The sequence below is a fragment of the Marmota marmota genome, unplaced genomic scaffold (assembly GCF_001458135.2).
Source record: "Marmota marmota marmota unplaced genomic scaffold, marMar, whole genome shotgun sequence".
In the NCBI taxonomy this organism is placed as follows: Eukaryota; Metazoa; Chordata; class Mammalia; order Rodentia; family Sciuridae; genus Marmota; species Marmota marmota.
In genome coordinates, this window is record NW_025999949.1 from 23329549 (window position 1) to 23350289 (window position 20741).

Below are 20741 nucleotides of genomic sequence, written 5' to 3' on the forward strand. Positions count from 1 at the left end.
ACCCACCCAATATCGGTCTGTTTGTCCTCCGTGTCCACAGACTCATTCAGTGGCCTCTCACAGCTAGCTATTCATTCTTTCCCCGTGGTCAGTCATGTAGTCAATTCATTGTTGTGTTACTTTTCTGTTTGCTTATTCATTCAGTCACTTAGATGTTTATTCTTGCCCGGCCTCATTTATTCATTCATTCTGATTCACTCCATTGATCCACTGAATCACAGGCTTGCATTTGGTCATTTTCTTCTATCATTTAGTCACCCTCTGCGAGCTGGTTCTGTGTTCCAGGGGACCCAGGTGCGTTTACCCAGGAATTGCACAGGAAGAAGAGTCTCCCCGCGGTGGGAGCCCCTGAGGGGCTGTGCAGGTGAGGCAACCCATGTTCCCACAGGATGTCACCTGTTGCCATCTCCCAAGGAGCGAGCAGCTGGGGGAAGCTGCCAGCTTTCAGCTTTCTGTGTCTTTCCTCCCTCCCCCTCAGAGGAGACTCCCCTGAAGCTATTGGCGGGTGCTGGCTCTGAGCAGGGGCTGAGCCTGGCGCACTGGGTGGAGTCAGCACCCAGGGAGATATGGAGCCTGTTCCGTGGGACTTATCTCAGGCCTATGAGGCAACTGAAGCTTGGCGATCTCATCGATCTCATCGGCAACTGTTGTTTTTGTACTTATCTGAGGATGGGGGTGGGGGTGGGGAGGTGGGAATGGGCTTGAGTTGCAGCTAAAGGAATTTAGATGAGACACCTGGAAGCACTTCCCCACATTCAATGCTAAACCGAAGGAAGGAAGCGGAGTTGCTTTTTATCCTGAATCTATGATAGAATGCTGGTTATGTGTAAGCGTTCAGTAAATGCACCAGGAGGGTGGATCAAAGGCCATTTTCTGTCATTCATTGACATCAGGGCCATTACTTTTCTTTATTTCAGAGACCTACAGAGTCTCAAGTCCTTATCAGACTTGTAGGTTAGTGATGAGGATTAAGTGAAATGATGTATCAGAGAGACTAGTCCAGTCCGTGCCTAGCCACAGTATGTGCTGGAGGAGTATCTGTGACATCTGGATTCTCCATGACAGTGCAATAGAAATATAGCCAATAAGTCATTAACATGATTGAATTGATAGAGGCACAGGATGTGTGTTCAGGTAGGTCAGGCAGCTGCAGGTGGGGTTGTTTTTTTTGGTACTGGGGATTGAACCCAGGGGCACTTAACCACTGAGCCACATCCCAGCCATTTTTAATATTTTGTTTAGAGACAGGGTCTTGTCAAATTGCTTAGGGCCTCACTAAATTGCTAAGGCTGGCTTTGAACTTGCTGTCCTCCTGTCACATAGGTTTTGGAGAGCGGCAGACCTGGGCCATTTTCAGAGCTGGGTGTGAGGAAGGGAGAATGGGCTGATAGAGCCTGGGAAGTCAGGAGGACCCCAGACTATCTCCCAGCCCAGTGGTAGGAGACGGTTTGGGTGGGCAAAGTAGCCATGGCAGGATTTTAAGCAGGGGATCACGTGATCAGGTTTCACTCTTTGGAAAGAGCATGTGTCTGCTAAGGGAAAGTCAGAAGCAGGTGCAGGGAGGTCAGCCTGGGGGCACTTGCAAAGGTCCAGGTAAGATGGCTGAAGGTGCGCTCAACGTGAGCCGGGTCTTGGTGGCTTCTGCTTTTTGTTGAAGGCAAGTAGAGGAGGTATTAGCAAGATCTGCAGAAATTGTCCTAGGCACTCACCTACAACGCTATAACCAGAATGAGCTCTGGACTCCTTTGGGGGAGAAGTTGAATCCTATCTATCCAAGGCCTTACCTGTCTCTACTCTCCTTGTTCTGGTAATTTCACTCAAAATGAGTTCAAGGAAATTGTCTAAGCTATGGAAAAGTGGTCAGTGAGGAATTCTTTACTGCGCCTTTCCCATGTGCTAGGACTTGAGGGTACATCGGGGAACATTAGAGGAGAGATTTTGAAGGGCTACTGAGGTCATCCATCCAATCATTCAATCAAAAAACATTTATTGAGCACACATTATGTATCTGGCATCCTTCAAAGTTCTGAGTTTCCAACAAGGACCAAGACAGGTGAGTTATCGTCCTTCTTGGGGCTCAGATGGTGGACACGCTGGGGTGAGTAGACCAGCAAAGATGCATGTTGGTGCTTGCATGACAGTCTCCCCTGAGCCCCCGTTCTGTTTGTTCTCTCATATGCTCTTCCCTGTCTCCAGACTTATGTGACTGGGGAGCTCAACTTCCCAAATTCCACTGAAAGTCACCCCACACGGACCTCATGGAGCAAACTCTCCTGAGGTTTAGGGAGATGGAGGAAGTAATAGAATGTAAATACATTGATTTTGAATTAACTAGTCCTAATCATTCTTCAGGCTTCTCTGGCTTCCTGAATCCCCTTCCTCAGCAGAGAAGAAGTTCCAGGCAGTTTTGTAAAAAGCCCTTGCCTTCCTGGTTATGATTAAAATCACCAGTATAGTCATTATCCCAGCTATATAGAAAGCTCTTTGAAGCACCAAGCTCAGAGCCTCACCCATAATGAACATTTTGAAAATAGTTATTCAGAAAACAGGCAAACAGATGAATGAGACCTTTGAGTCACTACCATGGCAAAGAAATCACATTACCTGCATCTTTGAGAGAGGGGTCGCACAAGTTAAGTTCATTTTTTTTTTAACCACATGCACCTCTGATAAAGCACTGATCTCTAAAATATATAAAGAACTAAAAAAACTTAATACAAAAAAATACCCCAATCAATAAATGGGCTACGGAACTGAACAGACACTTCACAAAAGAAGAAATACAATTGATCAACAAATATATGAAAAAGTGCTCAACATCTCTAGCAATTAGAGAAATGCAAATCAAAACTACACTAAGATTTCATCTCACTCCTGTCAGAATGGCAATCATCAAGAATACAGGCAACAATAAATGTTTGTGAGGATGTGGTGAAAAAGGCACACTCCTACATTGCTGGTGGGACTGCAAATTGGTGCAACCAGTATGGAAAGCAGTATGGAGATTCCTCAGAAAACTGGGAATGGAACTACCATTTGACCCAGTTATCCCACTCCTTGGTTTATACCCAAAGAAATTAAAATTAACATACAAAGTGACGCAGCCACATCAATGTTTATAGCAGCTCAATTCACAATAGCTAGACTATGGAACCAACCTAGGTGTCCCTCAATAGATGAATGGATAAAAAAAATGTGGTATGTGGTATATATACTCAATGGAATATTACTCAGCTTTAAAGAAGAGTGAAATTATGGCATTTGCCAGTAAGTGGTTGCAGTTGGAGAATATCATGCTAAACAAAATAAGGCAATCCCACAAAACCAAAGGCCAAATGTTTTCTCTAACATGTGGATGCTAATTCACAATAAGGTGGGGGGCACTAGGGAAGAATAGTGTTACCTTAGATTAGGAAGAGGGAAGTGATGGGAGGGGAGGGAAGGGGATGTGGGGGTAGAAAAGATGGTAGAATGCAACAGACACTATTACTGTATGTATATATGTGACTGCATGACCAATATGATTCTGCAGCATGTACACTCAGAAAAATGAAATTATATCCCATCTGTGTATGATATATCAAAGTGCATAAATGCATTCTACTGTCATGTATAGCTAATTAAAACAAATAAAAAAATAAAAAAAGATATCTAAATATCTGGATTGACATTTGCCCATTTGTTTTTCCTGCACAGTTTGGCAAGACTGTGACCAACATGGGCTTTAGAGGCAGATGCACGGCTTTCAACCTTGGCCCTTGCATTGGATCTTTGGGCAAGGCATCTATCTCTTGTAAGTTTTAATTCCCTTTTCTGTATAATGGGCTCATTACTAGCACTTACAGTCCAGTGGGTAAGTGTGGGTTCTAGAACTAGACTTCTGAATTCATTTTTTTTTTGGGGGGGTACTGGAGATTTAATCCAGGGATATTTTACCACTGAGCCCCATCCCCCATCTGTTTTTATTTTTTTATTTGAGATAGAATCTCACTAAGTTGCTGAGGCTGACCTTGAACTTGCAATTGAACTTGGAATCCTCCTGTCTCAGCCTCCAGAGGTGCTAGGATTATAGGCATGCACCAGCATGCCTGGCTTGGATTTCTGAATCCATGTATCAATTTTGCAATTTGCAGTGGTAATCTTGTGCTGGTAACTTATTATCATCATTCTGATCTACTAAGCAGGAATAACAATGTAATTTATCTTAGGGTCTGTTGGGAGAATTAAATGAGTTAGGGCATTTAAACAGTGTCTGGTGCACAGTAAGCATGATTTAAGTTTGGCTGATATTATTACTTACCTCAAGGGGAGATGGGATAAGGCAGCACAGTAAGGTATGTTTTAGCACAGTTCCTGGGATACTCAATACTTGCTGGTTATCATAATTATCCCATAATTTATTGAGTTAAATACAGATTCTTTTTCTTTTGTCATGTCTGAAAATGTGACTGCATCTAGCAGTCACTTGGAGGACTCATGATATGCATCATTCTGCACACCAGTCTTGCAGAATGATGCTAGCACCTTGGAAGAAGACCCCAAGACCCTGGGGGTATCTCTGAAGAAGAGCGACATCCTTCTAATGGTCATCTCTGGAGTCCAGATGGCTAAGAGTGGGGCACTGGGTGGGGACACTGTGCATGTAGGCAGTTCTGAGTGAAAAAGTGATTCAGAGGAGTTGGATTCTGAATATATCCAAGTTTCAAGAAATCCTTAAGCAATGCCTCACTTACATCTTCCTTTTTATGCACGCATGAGACTGATATTTGTAAAAGCCTCTCTCAACCAATCTGAAAAGCCTTCAGTAAATAGAAAACATGCATTCTAAAGTAATCAAGATCTATTGTGTCATAATTTAGTAGGTCACAGAAAATAATGGTGCATTTTACAATTGCTGGCATCTTAGATGGTTGGTTGTGGACTTGTATGTATCCATCTGTCTACTGGTGTCTAAGTGTATATCCACCGATCAGCTGGTGTCTGAGCTGGTGTCTATAAGATGGAGATTCCAGCCTGGAACTGTCACAGTCTTCCTGCAGAAGGGCCCTGGCCTGGGATGGTCAGGCCTCCCGGGTTCTCACCTCATTATCCTGGTACCGAAGTGACCTGCTTTGGGCTTCCCTGGCTTGCCTTCAGATTGCTTCACCTGAGCAAGTTGCAACTGTCTGGGACGAGCCTCGCCCTTGACTTACAAGGACAGGCCTGGATCAGGCAGGCAAGTAGGTCTGGTGATAAGGAGGATGGGGCAATTTCTGGCCAGCACCACCTGGTAGAGAATCTGGGTTTGCACTCCATGGCTCAGAGCATGGGCAGGGAGCAGAAGGGTGGGGACTTTTACTCAGTGAAAGTGATAGGTGACCATGATTATCACTGAGTCTCAAAACTAGACGTGCTTACCTGTTTCCTTGGGCCCAGGGTTTGTAAGAAATCAGCAGTGGCACCTGTCCCCCACTTCCTAACATAAGATTCTCTGAACAGCAGGTGATGTTCAGTTAGTGTGGTGACCTTGGGTACAGGTGGCGACATGTGGATGTCAGGGAGGGAAGGGCGCAGAATGGGGTAAGAAGAGGAAGGAGGTGGCTGATGGTAGCCAATGTTCACACTTCATGTGGGGACACTTAGGAACACCCACTCCTTTCTGGAAACTCCTCCCAAGGTGTGTATACCCAAGTCCAAGTTCTCTGGCTAAGAAATGAAAAGTTGAATGCACCACATGCTGTGAATTCACTCCCCAGAACAAAGATAGTTGATTTGCTCTGGCCATTTTTAGTTTGAAAAAAAAAAAAAAATATATATATATATATATATATATATATATATATATGGGAGAAAGAAATAAAATAATGAAAGAAAATCCTCAAAGGCAATTCCTTTCTGTCTTATCTCATTGCCATCACTTATATATTTGTTAATTGGTTTTGATTTATTGATCCATTGTGCAAACATGGGTTGAATGCTGCATCTGGAGCTATGCTAGGAATGAGGGGCATGTAGCAAGGGGACAGAGGGTTCCTGCTGCAGGAACCTCCGGGCTTCCTGCAGGAAGATGGGGCAATTTCTGGCCAGCACCAGCTGGTAGAGAATCTGGGTTTGCACTCCATGGCTCAGAGCATGGGCAGGGAGCAGAAGGGTCAATTATCAGAAGGGTAAATTACTTCAAGGGAGTAAATTAGCAAATGCCTGTGATATGAAGTGAGGGCTTGAGTCACTTTTTCTTCTGAGCCTCCCTTTGAAGTGGGCTTTGTTATCTACTTTACAGATAATGAAACTAGTCTCCAAGAGGTGAAGGAACAAGGGCGGATCAGGGGCTGTGGAAGTTCAGGGTGGACAGCAGTGATTTCCATCCTGGAGTCCAGAGCCTGAATGTTCTTTGGAGGAGGTGGCCTTTGAGTATGGAGGCGATGGCAGGTGAACAGCAGGTTCAGCCAAGCTGGTCCATGGGACACGGCCGGTTGATGGTGAGGGGACGTTGAGCAGCTGGTGAGGCTGTTGGCTCAGAATGAGCCCCTGAGCCTTTCCAGTGGGCTCCGTACCATGAGAACCAGTCAACCCCCAAGGAGTAGTCCCTGCAAGGCTGCGCCATCTTGACTTGCCCATCCCCAGCGGGTTGAGCGGCAGCTAGTGGGGGGCCAGCTCAGCACAGGCATAGGAACGTCAGCATAGGAACGTCTCCTCTGCCTTGTGTTTATCTTTCCTGAGCAAATCAACTCAGCCACAGGGATTCAGGTTTATGTAACCTGAGTGACCGCTACAGGTGGCCAACTTATGGCAGGGAGCTCAACAGAGGCAGTGTCCTCTTTTGCTCACTCATTTGTTTCTCAGATATTTACTATTTACTATGTGTCACGGGCTGTGACCACAGATAGTTAAGTCACAAATGGTTGAGTGCAGGGTTGGACCAGAAAGTCAGAGAACAGTCAATTCCTGTGAGCATAAAAATCAATACCTCATGTGCACTTGGCATTGTTCTGAGTGCCCTTCACCACTGCGATGAAGGTTGCCTACACTGTTACTCTTATTTTGCAGAGGGAGAGACAGGAGCACAGAGAGATTAAGCAACTTGCTCAAGGTCACAGAGCATGGGGAAAGCAGAGTCAATATTTAAACCCAGATTGGCTCTAGAGCCCAAGCTGGCCATCAGGGGGCACACAGCCCCTCACTCACACAACCAGATCATTTCTCTAACATGGCAGGACTGGGGAATGCTAAAGAGCACAAAAAGGGGTCCCCAATCCAGCTGGGGGGACAGTGGGCAGGAAGAACTCCTGAGGAACCAAGACCATGGGAGGCTTGAAGGGTGAGCGGCTGTCCCCTGTCTGAGCACGGAGTGGTGGGAGGAGGGCCGTGGGCCGTGCAGTAGAACCAGAAAGAGCGATGGCGACAGAGGCCACAGATGTCTTTAGAAACGGCCAGGAACCCAGCCTGGTTGGAGGGGACGTGGAGGAAGAGTCCCGGGCAGAGGAGGAGGCAGGCAGGTGTCACGGTTGAGGAGGTGGCTCCCTCTGGAAACACAGCCTGGTGTTACCCAGGTTCCCCTCAACTCCAGGGCCTGTAAACAGGCCAGTCACGCCAGGGCCCACTCAGAGGCAGGTTGCCCTTATGTAAACAAACAACCCTTGCACAAATCTGCACTGTGAGATACCTGCTAAGGCCGTTCCCTTAGGGCGACTTGGGAAACCCCAGGTGCAGTGACAGCCTTCGCAAAGGTCAGTTCTGTCATCTGTAAAATGTCGTTCTGTAATCAGCCTTCGAGCATCGCGATGGTGGATCCTCCTTAGTTGTGTTTGGGGACCCAGATGCCCGAGTCTCGTGACTGGCAGATTTCCATAACAGAGGACCTTGACTACGAAAGTGAGGAGCTCTGTGGGAGATTTTAAAGCATTAAGTTCAAATGAGGTTTTCGAAAGCCTTTGGCTATGCAGGAAAATGTTAATACAAACATGACAATTTCTATCATGTCACCATCCTCTCCTAGGATTAGCAGCCAATTATCATCAGCGTGGCATGCCTGAGAATTTAGAGTTCAGGCCACAGCTTTGCAGCCATCTGAGCAGCTAATGCTATGAAGCAGTGGGGAATGGCTGGAGGCCGTGGCAGCACCCTGGCAAAGACCTCAGGCACTCGCTCATGTGTTGGCTATGCGGGTGCAGAGGGAGGAANATATATATATATATATATATATATATATATATATATATGGGAGAAAGAAATAAAATAATGAAAGAAAATCCTCAAAGGCAATTCCTTTCTGTCTTATCTCATTGCCATCACTTATATATTTGTTAATTGGTTTTGATTTATTGATCCATTGTGCAAACATGGGTTGAATGCTGCATCTGGAGCTATGCTAGGAATGAGGGGCATGTAGCAAGGGGACAGAGGGTTCCTGCTGCAGGAACCTCCGGGCTTCCTGCAGGAAGATGGGGCAATTTCTGGCCAGCACCAGCTGGTAGAGAATCTGGGTTTGCACTCCATGACTCAGAGCATGGGCAAGGAGCAGAAGGGTCAATTATCAGAAGGGTAAATTACTTCAAGGGAGTAAATTAGCAAATGCCTGTGATATGAAGTGAGGGCTTGAGTCACTTTTTCTTCTGAGCCTCCCTTTGAAGTGGGCTTTGTTATCTACTTTACAGATAATGAAACTAGTCTCCAAGAGGTGAAGGAACAAGGGCGGATCAGGGGCTGTGGAAGTTCAGGGTGGACAGCAGTGATTTCCATCCTGGAGTCCAGAGCCTGAATGTTCTTTGGAGGAGGTGGCCTTTGAGTATGGAGGCGATGGCAGGTGAACAGCAGGTTCAGCCAAGCTGGTCCATGGGACACGGCCGGTTGATGGTGAGGGGACGTTGAGCAGCTGGTGAGGCTGTTGGCTCAGAATGAGCCCCTGAGCCTTTCCAGTGGGCTCCGTACCATGAGAACCAGTCAACCCCCAAGGAGTAGTCCCTGCAAGGCTGCGCCATCTTGACTTGCCCATCCCCAGCGGGTTGAGCGGCAGCTAGTGGGGGGCCAGCTCAGCACAGGCATAGGAACGTCAGCATAGGAACGTCTCCTCTGCCTTGTGTTTATCTTTCCTGAGCAAATCAACTCAGCCACAGGGATTCAGGTTTATGTAACCTGAGTGACCGCTACAGGTGGCCAACTTATGGCAGGGAGCTCAACAGAGGCAGTGTCCTCTTTTGCTCACTCATTTGTTTCTCAGATATTTACTATTTACTATGTGTCACGGGCTGTGACCACAGATAGTTAAGTCACAAATGGTTGAGTGCAGGGTTGGACCAGAAAGTCAGAGAACAGTCAATTCCTGTGAGCATAAAAATCAATACCTCATGTGCACTTGGCATTGTTCTGAGTGCCCTTCACCACTGCGATGAAGGTTGCCTACACTGTTACTCTTATTTTGCAGAGGGAGAGACAGGAGCACAGAGAGATTAAGCAACTTGCTCAAGGTCACAGAGCATGGGGAAAGCAGAGTCAATATTTAAACCCAGATTGGCTCTAGAGCCCAAGCTGGCCATCAGGGGGCACACAGCCCCTCACTCACACAACCAGATCATTTCTCTAACATGGCAGGACTGGGGAATGCTAAAGAGCACAAAAAGGGGTCCCCAATCCAGCTGGGGGGACAGTGGGCAGGAAGAACTCCTGAGGAACCAAGACCATGGGAGGCTTGAAGGGTGAGCGGCTGTCCCCTGTCTGAGCACGGAGTGGTGGGAGGAGGGCCGTGGGCCGTGCAGTAGAACCAGAAAGAGCGATGGCGACAGAGGCCACAGATGTCTTTAGAAACGGCCAGGAACCCAGCCTGGTTGGAGGGGACGTGGAGGAAGAGTCCCGGGCAGAGGAGGAGGCAGGCAGGTGTCACGGTTGAGGAGGTGGCTCCCTCTGGAAACACAGCCTGGTGTTACCCAGGTTCCCCTCAACTCCAGGGCCTGTAAACAGGCCAGTCACGCCAGGGCCCACTCAGAGGCAGGTTGCCCTTATGTAAACAAACAACCCTTGCACAAATCTGCACTGTGAGATACCTGCTAAGGCCGTTCCCTTAGGGCGACTTGGGAAACCCCAGGTGCAGTGACAGCCTTCGCAAAGGTCAGTTCTGTCATCTGTAAAATGTCGTTCTGTAATCAGCCTTCGAGCATCGCGATGGTGGATCCTCCTTAGTTGTGTTTGGGGACCCAGATGCCCGAGTCTCGTGACTGGCAGATTTCCATAACAGAGGACCTTGACTACGAAAGTGAGGAGCTCTGTGGGAGATTTTAAAGCATTAAGTTCAAATGAGGTTTTCGAAAGCCTTTGGCTATGCAGGAAAATGTTAATACAAACATGACAATTTCTATCATGTCACCATCCTCTCCTAGGATTAGCAGCCAATTATCATCAGCGTGGCATGCCTGAGAATTTAGAGTTCAGGCCACAGCTTTGCAGCCATCTGAGCAGCTAATGCTATGAAGCAGTGGGGAATGGCTGGAGGCCGTGGCAGCACCCTGGCAAAGACCTCAGGCACTCGCTCATGTGTTGGCTATGCGGGTGCAGAGGGAGGAAAATCACACTGCATCCTTCTTAAGAAAACGAATGGATAAAGAAAATGTGATGTATATATACACAACGGACACTTAGCCATAAAGAATGGATTTCTTGCATTTGCAGGTAAATGGATGAAACTGGAGACTACCATGCTAAGTGAAATAAGCCAGTCCCCGAAAGACAAAGGTCGAATGTTTTCTCTAATATGTGGAAGCTAATCCAAAATAAGTAGGGATTGGAGGGATGAAAAGAAAGGAATAGAAGAAAGTTCAGAGGAGTAGACAAAGGGGAATGAAGGGAAGAGAAGGGGGGTGGGGAAAGGAAAGACAGTGGAAGGAATCTGACCTAACTTTCTTGTGTACATATATAAATATTCCACAGTGAATCTCACCATCATTAGTGTCCAGACACTAAGTAAAAATAAACAAAATTATAAATAAATAGCAGAAAGATCAGTAGAGTAGAGGGAAGGAAATGGGAGGTGGAAGGAAGAGAGGGGAAGGGAAAATATTGGGGACTGAATTAAAAGAAATTATATTCCATGCTTCTATAATTATGCTGTAGAATACTCTATAGTCATGCATAACTAAAACGAACCAATTAAAAAATAAAAAAAGAAAATGATGTATGCCATATTCCTCCGTATTCCTGAAAATATTTGCCTGTTGCTTCATTAATGTCTTATTTCATGTATGTCCACAGCCATGTAGGTGTATGTATGTGTGTGTGTCTGTACACATATAGAAAATCTCAAAATTTGTATTTTTCTTAAAAAAATATTCATTTTTGAGTTTTAGGTGGACACGATATCTTTATTTCATTTTTATGTGGTGCTGAGGCTCGAACCCAGTGCCTCAGCAGGCTATGTGAGCACTCTACCACTGAGCCACAACCCCAGCCCTCAAAATTTGTATTTTTATGCCATGTTTTAAAATGTCAGTTTAATTTTGTAACTAAGAGTCCAATCCTTAGTAGTAAGTGCTACTGCTGAATTATTTTCTGAAAGGAAAGGAAAAGGGCTAGCTACCCTTCCAAGATCTTTTTTTCTTCCACGACTTTTGGGGGTACTCATTTGAAAGGATGATTTCTCAATGACAAAACCATCAGTGATCATTTTTTGGTGTGAGACTTCTACTTTGCCCTAAATAGTTTTGAAATGGTAATCATTTTTACTCAGATGATAAATAATGAAGAGAGAGAAAGTGGTGAATAGAGAAAATTTCTTTTTGAAGCCCTCTGAGAGAATTCCTGAGATACTTGTTATGTGATGCAGATGAGATCAATGCAAATTTGGAAATTAAACTCAGTATCCCGCTTGATTTACCAGATACTCGCTCTTTAAAGAATGATTTCATGCGGTTTCCTGGGTCTCATAACCTTAGCAGGGCATGACACCCAAATGGATGTGACACAGGCGGACAGCCAGAGAATGGTGTCAGCAAACAGCACGGCTTCCTGCATGCTGCATCTCTGCTCTGCACAGAAGTATTTTGAAAAAGTTGTCAGTCTTTTCTCCCATGTGTGAGTTGATAGTATTGAAAGTTGTTGGAGTCCTTTTATTTCTGTTTGCTCACAGACCCAAACTTACTACTAACTCCCAACCTGGAGACACCTGCGTGGATCTGGAAAGCTTAGCTCTCTTTAGTGCTGTGGCAATCCATTCGACTTCCGGCTTCTGTAAGCAATGCCAAGATAGGCCTGGGCAGCGATTTCATTAAAGTGGATTCCTTGCTGCAGATCTACGTTTGCAACCCTGGGCCAGCTGATCCCAGTGTTCCCTCAACCTTGATGAGACCTTTCGGCTTCTGTTTGTACGGGGCACTGAGGTCTTCCTGGATTTCTTCTGACAAATGTTCTTTCACTACACCCTCAGTTGGCTCGCCACAGATTATTGACTAAGCTGAGGAAACACTGATCTCATTCTCAATGCCCTGAAACATTTCATTCTTCATTGTTCTTTTAAAGATTTCACTTTCAAAATATGTCTACTTTCATCACAACCATGGGGAGAGGCCTCAGGCAGCGAAGGTTCTATGAGGGCAGGGAGGTTTTTTTTTTTTTTTTTTAAACAATTCATCAGTCGATTAATTATTATTATTATTATTATTTTTGCATGGCTAGAACAATGCCTGGCATGCAGAAGTCCTCTTTAAATATTTGTAAAAGGAATAGTTTTCTTTTCTTTCATGCATCACTCTGATTTCAGAGCTACTCCTAAATACTGTTTAACTTTCCAGAATCCGAAGATTCCTGGGTTAAGCCAGGGACTGGAAAAATTTTCTGGAAAGTGCCAGAGAGCAAGTATTTTAGGCTTTGTGGGCCGTGAAGTCCTTTCAGTGGGCACTCACCTCTGCACTGCCGTGCAAAAGCCCAGAGACACTGTGTAAAAGAATGAGCACAGCTGTGTGACAATAGAGCTTTATTGCCCAGAACAGGTACCTCGCCAGACTTGATCTGTGGGTTATAATTTGTTGACCCCGGTTTTATTTACTTTTTATTTTGTTCATATTTTTGGTGCATTATTTTTGTTCAAAATGTTATGATTCATTGTTGCCTATTTGTAAATGCACATAACATAACAATATGATGTGGTCAATGTCACCCCCCAGCCCTCCCCCCTTCCTCCCTAACTTTCTACCCCTGGGTCCCTTTCCTCTACTGATCTCTCTCTGATTTTCATGAGATCCCACCCCCACCTTACTTTCCCCCTTTTCTTCTCTAGCTTGCACATATGAGAGAAAACATGTGATCCTTCACCTCTGCGTTTGGCTTATTCTGCTTAACATAATGGTCTCAAGTTCCGTCCATTTTTCTGCACATGACATATTTCATTTTTCTTTATGGCTGAACTCCATTGTGTATCTACACCACAGCTTCTTCATCTATTCATCCACTGGTGGGCACCTAGGCGGCTTCCATAGTTTGGCTATTGTGAATTGTGCTGCTATGGGTACGTATAAGACGACTTTAATTCTTCAGGATAAATACTGAGAAGTGGGAGGGCTGGGTCATATGGTTCCATGCCTAGTGTTTTGAGGAAACTCATCCACAGTGGTTGTACTTAATCACAATCCCACCAACAGTGTAAAAGCGTTCATTTTTCTCTGCATTCTCGCCAGCATTTATTATTATTTGTATTCTCGACGACTGCATTCTGGCTCGAGTGAGATGAACTTTCAGGGTAGTTTTATTTTATTTATTTTTTGGTTATTTTTAAAAATTTCATTTATTTTTTTTTCAGGGTAGTTTTGATTTACGTTTCACTAATTGCTAATTATGTTGAACATGTTTTTCACATATTTGTTGGCCATTTGTATTTATTTTGAGAAGTGTCTGTTTGGTCAATTTTCCCATTTATTTTTGTGTTCTTTATATATTCTGTATATATATATATATATATATATATATAATTTTTTTTTTAAAAAAATATTTATTTTTTAGTTTTAGGTGGACACAATATCTTTATTTTATTTTTATGTGGTGCTGAGAATCGAACCCAGTGCCTCACGCATGCTAGGCGAGCGTGCTACCACTTGAGCCACATCCCCAGCCCCTATATTCTGTATATTAATCCTCTGTCAGAAGAGTAGCTAGCAAAGATTCTCTGCCATTCTGTGGGTTTCCTCCTCACATTCTAATCATTTCCTTTGCTGTGCAGAAGCATTTTAATTCGATGCCATCCCATTTACTAACTTTTGGAATTATTTCCTGAGCTTTAGGGGTCCTATTGAGAAAGTCGTCGCCTGTGCCTATGTGCTGGAGTGCTGACCCTATGTTTTCTTCTAGGAGTTGCATAGTTTCTGTGGACTGTGGCTTTAATGTTCTAATGTGTAAAAACAAACAAAGAAAACTTAGTTCTCTTTCAGAGTATTTTGGCTGAGCAGGTGATATTTTTCCCTTAATAGTCTCACTATGTCATTGGATATTTCATATTTTCTGAAGTTTTTCAGATTTTTTTTCCCTTCTCATAGAAATAGAAGGTCCTCTTTCCTATTGCTAAACTTTCCTGGCAGCATAATCAATCCGAGGAACAGAATGCTATTGAACTCGGGCCTTCAAAGCCTGTTATCCAGGATCTCTATCCTTGGTAATTTGCCTTGAACTTTCTGTACTTTGAAGGCACAGTTTGGCTGATACAGTACTGTAGCTATTTCTTATGTTACCACTTTGAAATCCTGTGCAGGATCTCAGCTGGAGATAGCATCTGTCCTGCCTCTGTATTGGTTCCAGATGTCCACTGAGGCATTACCTAGGGTGATGAAATTTCCGTCATTCAATGCCATCACTATCTGCCCTACTGTTTGGCTTGCCCTGTAGGCTCTTAGCAAGTTTTGTGAAGGATGATCACAAAGCCCTTGAAATAATTCCAGGGATCAAAAAAGAAACCATGATTGATGCTGGCATATCAATAGCCTAGAGGGAAGAAGTTATTTACTTTTAAAAAAATCTTACTGAAAGATGCAAATGCTGCTGACAAAAAAAATGTGATGGAGAGGTGGGCAGAGGAGCATCTGGGCCTGTAGAAATGTCACTGCTGGTTGATTTATGTCAATAGGAGCATAGTTTTTATGTGCTAGATTAATATTGTCCTGCATTAAACTGTGATGTGCACTTTACAGTTTGGAACGGGTCCTATACAATAACAATATGTTTGTATTTGCTGATGCTCCGCTGTGGGCCAGGAGCTGAACTAGACTCTCACGTGGGTCACCTCATGCAACCCTGACCACGTCCCTACCCAGGGCCCCTCTCCCGCTCCTCTGTGCTCTAGACACCTGGTAACTAGGCCAAGACCACAGAGTGGCCTGTGTGGAGCCGGCCACTGTGTGCAGTGTTGATGAACGTGCGCTTTTCTTTTCTTTGAAAAACATGATTGTGGGACGGAATTGGGTGGGAAAGAGCTGATTTAGAAAGTCAGGGAGCTGAGGACTCATCAGTCAAGCCCTCCTGGTGTTTAGGAGTGCCGTGCCCTGGGAGGCCCTAGCGAGGCCAGCGCTTCCCTAACAAAATTCAGTACTGAGCAGGAGAGACGGATGCACGTAAACACACGGTGATTTAAGAATTATTCCATTCATTTAGTCAGCGGTTGGCACTACCTAGCATGTGCCAGGCACTGTGCTGAGTCTCCAAGATACAGAAATGAGTCAAATACGGTGAAAAACACCAGAGTGGAGGCTGAGTGAGCTGCTGGGATTGGAATGTGGGCTTCACCACTTGCAAACGGTGTGACCTGAACAAGTTACTTAACCTCTCTGTATCTCAGGTTCCTCATCTATAAAATGGGGAATTCTGACAGTGCTGTCCTCAGAGGGTTGTTGAGAATATAAGTGAGCAAATTGCACATATTTTTTCATCATTTTGTGCTGGTACATTCTAGTTGTGCACACTGATGGGTAGCCAATCTCAAATCAAACGAGCTGAGTTGAGAAGATGTTTAAAACAGTGTCACGTGCTTGTGTGTGTGTGTGTGTGTGTGTGTGTGTAGTTTGCTATGTAAGTTATTTCCTCAGAGGAAGTAAAAGTCTGCTAGCAGAGAAACACTCTCACACACACACACACACACCCCACGTACCCATGAATCTATTTAGCAGGTAGTTAATCACATCTAGCATGTCCCAGGCTGTGTGTGGCACCAGGGATACAGGAAGGTGAGGTGTCTGTTTGCTCCTCCCCGGATCCCACAGGGCTGTGGGTGTCTATGGGAGCCCAGAGGATCTTGTTAAGATAAAGCCATCATTTGAAAGTATGTCATTACTACTGCTCTGTATCATGCTCCAGATAATGAGGTGGGGGGAGCAGTTGGGAGCTGGGGCGGTGACAAGGTCCTGGGAGAGCTGAAGCCAAGTGCCACCCCCTGGTCTGGGAGGGGGTGTGTGGAGGGGGGGAGAGTCGCCCCTTCTCCTCAGGGACCTTGCCGTTGTGAGGAGCAGACACAGCCCTTGGGCCTCTGGCAGCGCCAATGGCAAGATGGAGCAAACAGAGCCCCATATTTGGCCGGGAGAAGTTCACTCAGCGACACGCCCTCTGACTCACCCTCCCGCCTGGCAGCCAGGGGTTGAGCTCACAGGCTGTGACTCAGGCCTGCGCGGTGTCCTCACCGAGGGGGGAGGCTGTCCTGCGGCCACTCAGCTCCTCATGAGCTCCGGCTCCTGGCTGAGCTAGCTGGGCGCTGTCTTTGGTGCCTCCCCCACTGCCTCAGGGACCCTCTGCCACAGAGGACTGCCACTCACCCTCGTCTGACATTACCAAGTGGAGTGTCACCCTGGCCTCACCTCCCAAGGTGAGCCAGGAGGATGTGATCCTGATGGGTGGTGACATTGCCTGGCGGGGAAGAAACAGCAATTCAGGTGTTTTTTTGTTTTTTTTTTTTGTGCCAGGGATTGAACCCAGGGGCGATTTACCACTGAGCCACATCCCCAGCCCTTTTTTTATTTATATTTTTTTATTTTGAGTCAGGTTCTTGCTAAATTGCTGAGTCTGGCCTGGAATGTGGGATCCTCCTGCATCAGCCCCCTGAGCTGTTGGAATTACAGGCGTGCACCACGAGGTGTTCTTTTTGACTCCGTGTGACTCTGGGCTGCTCGCTGTCCCTCTCTGGGCCTGGGCTGCTCGATGTGTTGCTGTCTCTGAGGAGACAGGAGCTGCCCAGGCCAGCCCGCTGGCTGGGAAGAGCACATACTAATGAGGACTGTCTTATGGCCCTTTGCCTCTTCATGTGCTGTCCCTGGGAATGTGGCATCCCCCCAGAGCTGGCTAGAAATGCAGAACCTCGGGCCCCAACTTGACCCACTGACTCAGATCTGCCTTCTGAGCAGCTCTGACGACTCACGGCGTGCGGGGGTTTTGAGAAACCCAAAATCTTGGCTACACCTTGGAATCTGGGGACTTTTGCATCATTCTGATGTCTGAGACCCACTTGCAGAGATTCTGATCTCACTGGGCTGAGGCGCACTCCGGTGCCGTCCAAGTGCCTAGGTGACTCACGGGGCAGGAAAGGTGGGGAGCCTCCCTCTATTGAGCCAGGGGGATGCTGATAAGCCAGGCCACACGCTCCAGTGCACACAATGGTCAGGCACAGAATGAGTCAAACGGCTGGGGTCAGGCACAGGAGCCCCAGGGGGCGGGGGCTGCAGAGGACCCAGGATGATCATTGCCAGGACAGCAGGACCCAGTGGCTACTGGGCGAGCAGCGCTAGAGTGGACTGTTGCCTGGCCATCCCTGAGTGCCCGCACCCCAAGGGGGCAGGAGCGCCTGAATTTTTAAGAAATGCCAAAAATAGAGTTTTTTTTTTTTTTTTTAATGCTGCCTCCTGATTTTTGAATGTTAGTGTGACCTTATTTCAAAGTATTTTGGTTCCAAACTGGATGTGGCCTGAGGCCTGCGGGTGTCCCCATGGAGGGTGACCTGGGGCTCCCGTTTGCTGAGACTCTCCTGGGTTTCGCACCTGGAGCCTCGCAGGCTGATAGCCTCATCTCGGGTCTTGCTAGTGTGTAGCTTTTTGGTCCAGAGGTGCCGATTGGGAGCCACCTCTCCTAGGTTGGCACTTGGCTTTGTCGCTTTTTTGCTGGGTGATCCTGGTTGCTTCACTCTCTATGCTTTACTTCCTTTACTGGTAAACGGGGGATGATGAGTGTACCCACTTCTCAGGCTTGTGGTGAGCAACAAATAAATTCACAGGCATCAAGAGCTCAGAAGAGCGTCCGGCCTGCCGCCTGCGCTCACTGAATGAGCGTGAGCCGTTCTGCTGCACCATCAGCTGGAGGAGAGATGGAACGCTCCATGGAAATCCCTCTAATTCCACCCACATGCAGTGAAGAGATGAAGGTGAGTCTGGAGGCAGAAGACCAGGCCCCAGAGCACAGCTCTGATACCATGGCTGTGTGATCTTAGGCAGGCCTCTTAACTTCTCTGTGTTTCAGCGGCATCCATTGTAAGTTGGAGTAGGCACACCCACCTTCAGCACTGCTGCGAGGACAAATGAGATGACGTGCCTGAACGGGAGACCCCCTGGGAGGGCTGAGCCCCTGGTGGTAGGTGGGTGCTGCTTCTTCATGCCTTAGGAGGGTCCAAAAAGAAAGGTTCAGGCTGATTTTTAAGAAATGGCTTTGTTTTGAAGATATATAAATAACTTGGGAAGTTCAATCATTCCCTGTGCATGTGACATCACCTTGTGAGGAAATCACAGGGATTATGCCAGGGGGCGCTTTGGCTGCTCTTGGTATCATGGAGGGTCTGTTGTCTTCTCCAGAAGCCAGCCCTCAATGCCCATATACTTTCCTCTAAAAGGAAATAAGGCTTTTTGTAAGTAGTTGGTGATGATTTTGCTGCAGGATCTTTGCTTTTTTTTTTTTTTTAAATTTGAAAAATCCCAACTTTGTTTAGGAACCACATGGCTGATAAAGCTTGAAACCGTCACCTACCCTTGAACCAGTTATCTGCCCAGCGAATCCTTCAAAATCCTGCCATTCCAGAGACAATACCTGTGAAAGGTTTTGTAGATATCATTTCAGTTTCTTTTTAAATGCATATTATAGCAAAGGCTATATGTGATTTTCTTTTTGTAGGACTTAATTTATGCAATAGTTACTTAATGCACTGAGAGGTGCATACTGGTGACCTAAACAGCAAAGCCCTTGCTCACTAAAATGAGATTATGTGATAAATAGAAAAAGGACTTAGTGTAACTTAGACATCAGCCCCTGGGAGCATCAACATCATTACTGAATGCTTAGTTTGTGGCACATGCTTGGATAAGGACTTCGTGTACATTATTTTATTCTAGCACTGGGACCCTATGAGGAAGGTGCTATCCTTATTCTCATTTTTTAGGGTTTTATGCCCAAGAGTCAATTAGGCAGAGAAAAGTTGAGGAACAAGACAGAGATAAGAAGTGGTGGAGCCAGGATCTGGACCAGACCCAGTATTTGGCTCCAGAGCCCACACTCCTGTGCACTTTGCCAGACTGACTCTGGATTCAGATAGGCTCCCCTTTCCTTTATTATGGCTGTGTAGTATTTCATTATGCAGATGTTTTAAAAACATTTACTCAAGGTGTGTGATTGTTAATACAGCTGTCCACCTCTCCATATTGTCGCAATATGTCACTTAATGTCTTTTGTTTCTTATGTCTGAAGAACTCTTCCCGTGCCTCTTTTGAAATTAACTTCTATTCATCCCTGAGAACCTACTGCAGGTAGAACTTCCTCCAGAAAGCAAGCCTTCTTTGATCTATCGTCTAGGTTAGGTACCCTTGTCTGTAGTCCCAGTTTCCAGGGTTTCCCTCAATCATGGCCCTGGATTTTTCCTGTAGTAAACATTTGTTTGACTGATTATCCCATTTGGTAGGAACTTCTGGAAGGCAGGTATCTGACTTATTTTCCTTTGTGGATCTATGTAATGTCAGCACCTCTTGGGCACAAAACCCTCATTCAGTGTCAATTGAATGATTAACAAGTGGACTTTGTATCCATGGTGCAGGCTCCATTAAAATTAATGAATGGAACAAATTTATAGGTGAATAAACCTGAGAATTATTATTATCATTGTTTTTTTGTACCAGAGATTGAGCCCAGGGATGCTTCACCACTGAGCCATATCATAAGCCTTTTAAATTTTTTTTTAAATGCTGAGACAGGGTCTTGCTAAGTTGATTAGGACCTTGCTAAGTTGCTGAGGCTGACTTTGAACTTGCAATCTTCCTGCCAAGCTGCTGAGGTTATAGGCATGCACCACGGCACCGGACTGAAAATTAATTAAAAAAAATTTTTTTTTTTAGTTACAGATGAACACCATACCTTTATTTTATTTGTTTATTTTGTATGTGGTGCCGGGATTGGACCCAGTGCCTCACGCATGTTAGGCAAGCACTCTACCACTGAGCCACAACCCTGGCCCATGAAAATTAATTTTTCATTAAGGAAATAACACATGCACATGGTAAAAATTCAAAAGCAATGTTGTACCATGAAAAGTCACGTTTCCTGTTTGAGTCTCCTAATTCTACTTTCCAGAGGTAATTACCTTTTAAGGCACATGGATCACAACACCGACCCTCCCAGTTTTCTGCTGTGGCCTGGCCTCTGCCTGGAATGGTGGTCTTACCTTCTCCTCCAGGGGAGATCCTGCCCATATTTCCAGCCTTACTGTCAGAAAATGTCACCTCTTGGGCTGGGGATATAGCTCAGTTGGTAGAGTGCTTGCCTCACATGCACAAGGCCCTGGGTTC

General features: G+C 45.7%; 2 long non-coding RNA genes across 3 annotated transcripts; both read left to right on the forward strand.

Moving 5' to 3' along the window:
* Window positions 1-260: 260 nt before the first annotated feature.
* LOC125616495 lies at window positions 261-4833 on the forward strand. Its single transcript, XR_007347125.1, has 3 exons — window positions 261-364; window positions 3697-3793; window positions 4459-4833. It is a non-coding gene; the product is annotated as an uncharacterized LOC125616495 (long non-coding RNA).
* An 11575-nt stretch (window positions 4834-16408) lies between these two features.
* Window positions 16409-20146, forward strand: LOC125616546. 2 transcript variants are annotated; one of them, XR_007347196.1, is made up of 3 exons: window positions 16409-17490; window positions 18194-18550; window positions 18899-20146. It is a non-coding gene; the product is annotated as an uncharacterized LOC125616546 (long non-coding RNA). The 2 variants fall into 2 exon arrangements; XR_007347197.1 differs by having other exon boundaries at window positions 16409-16862.
* The last annotated feature ends 595 nt before the right edge of the window (window positions 20147-20741 follow it).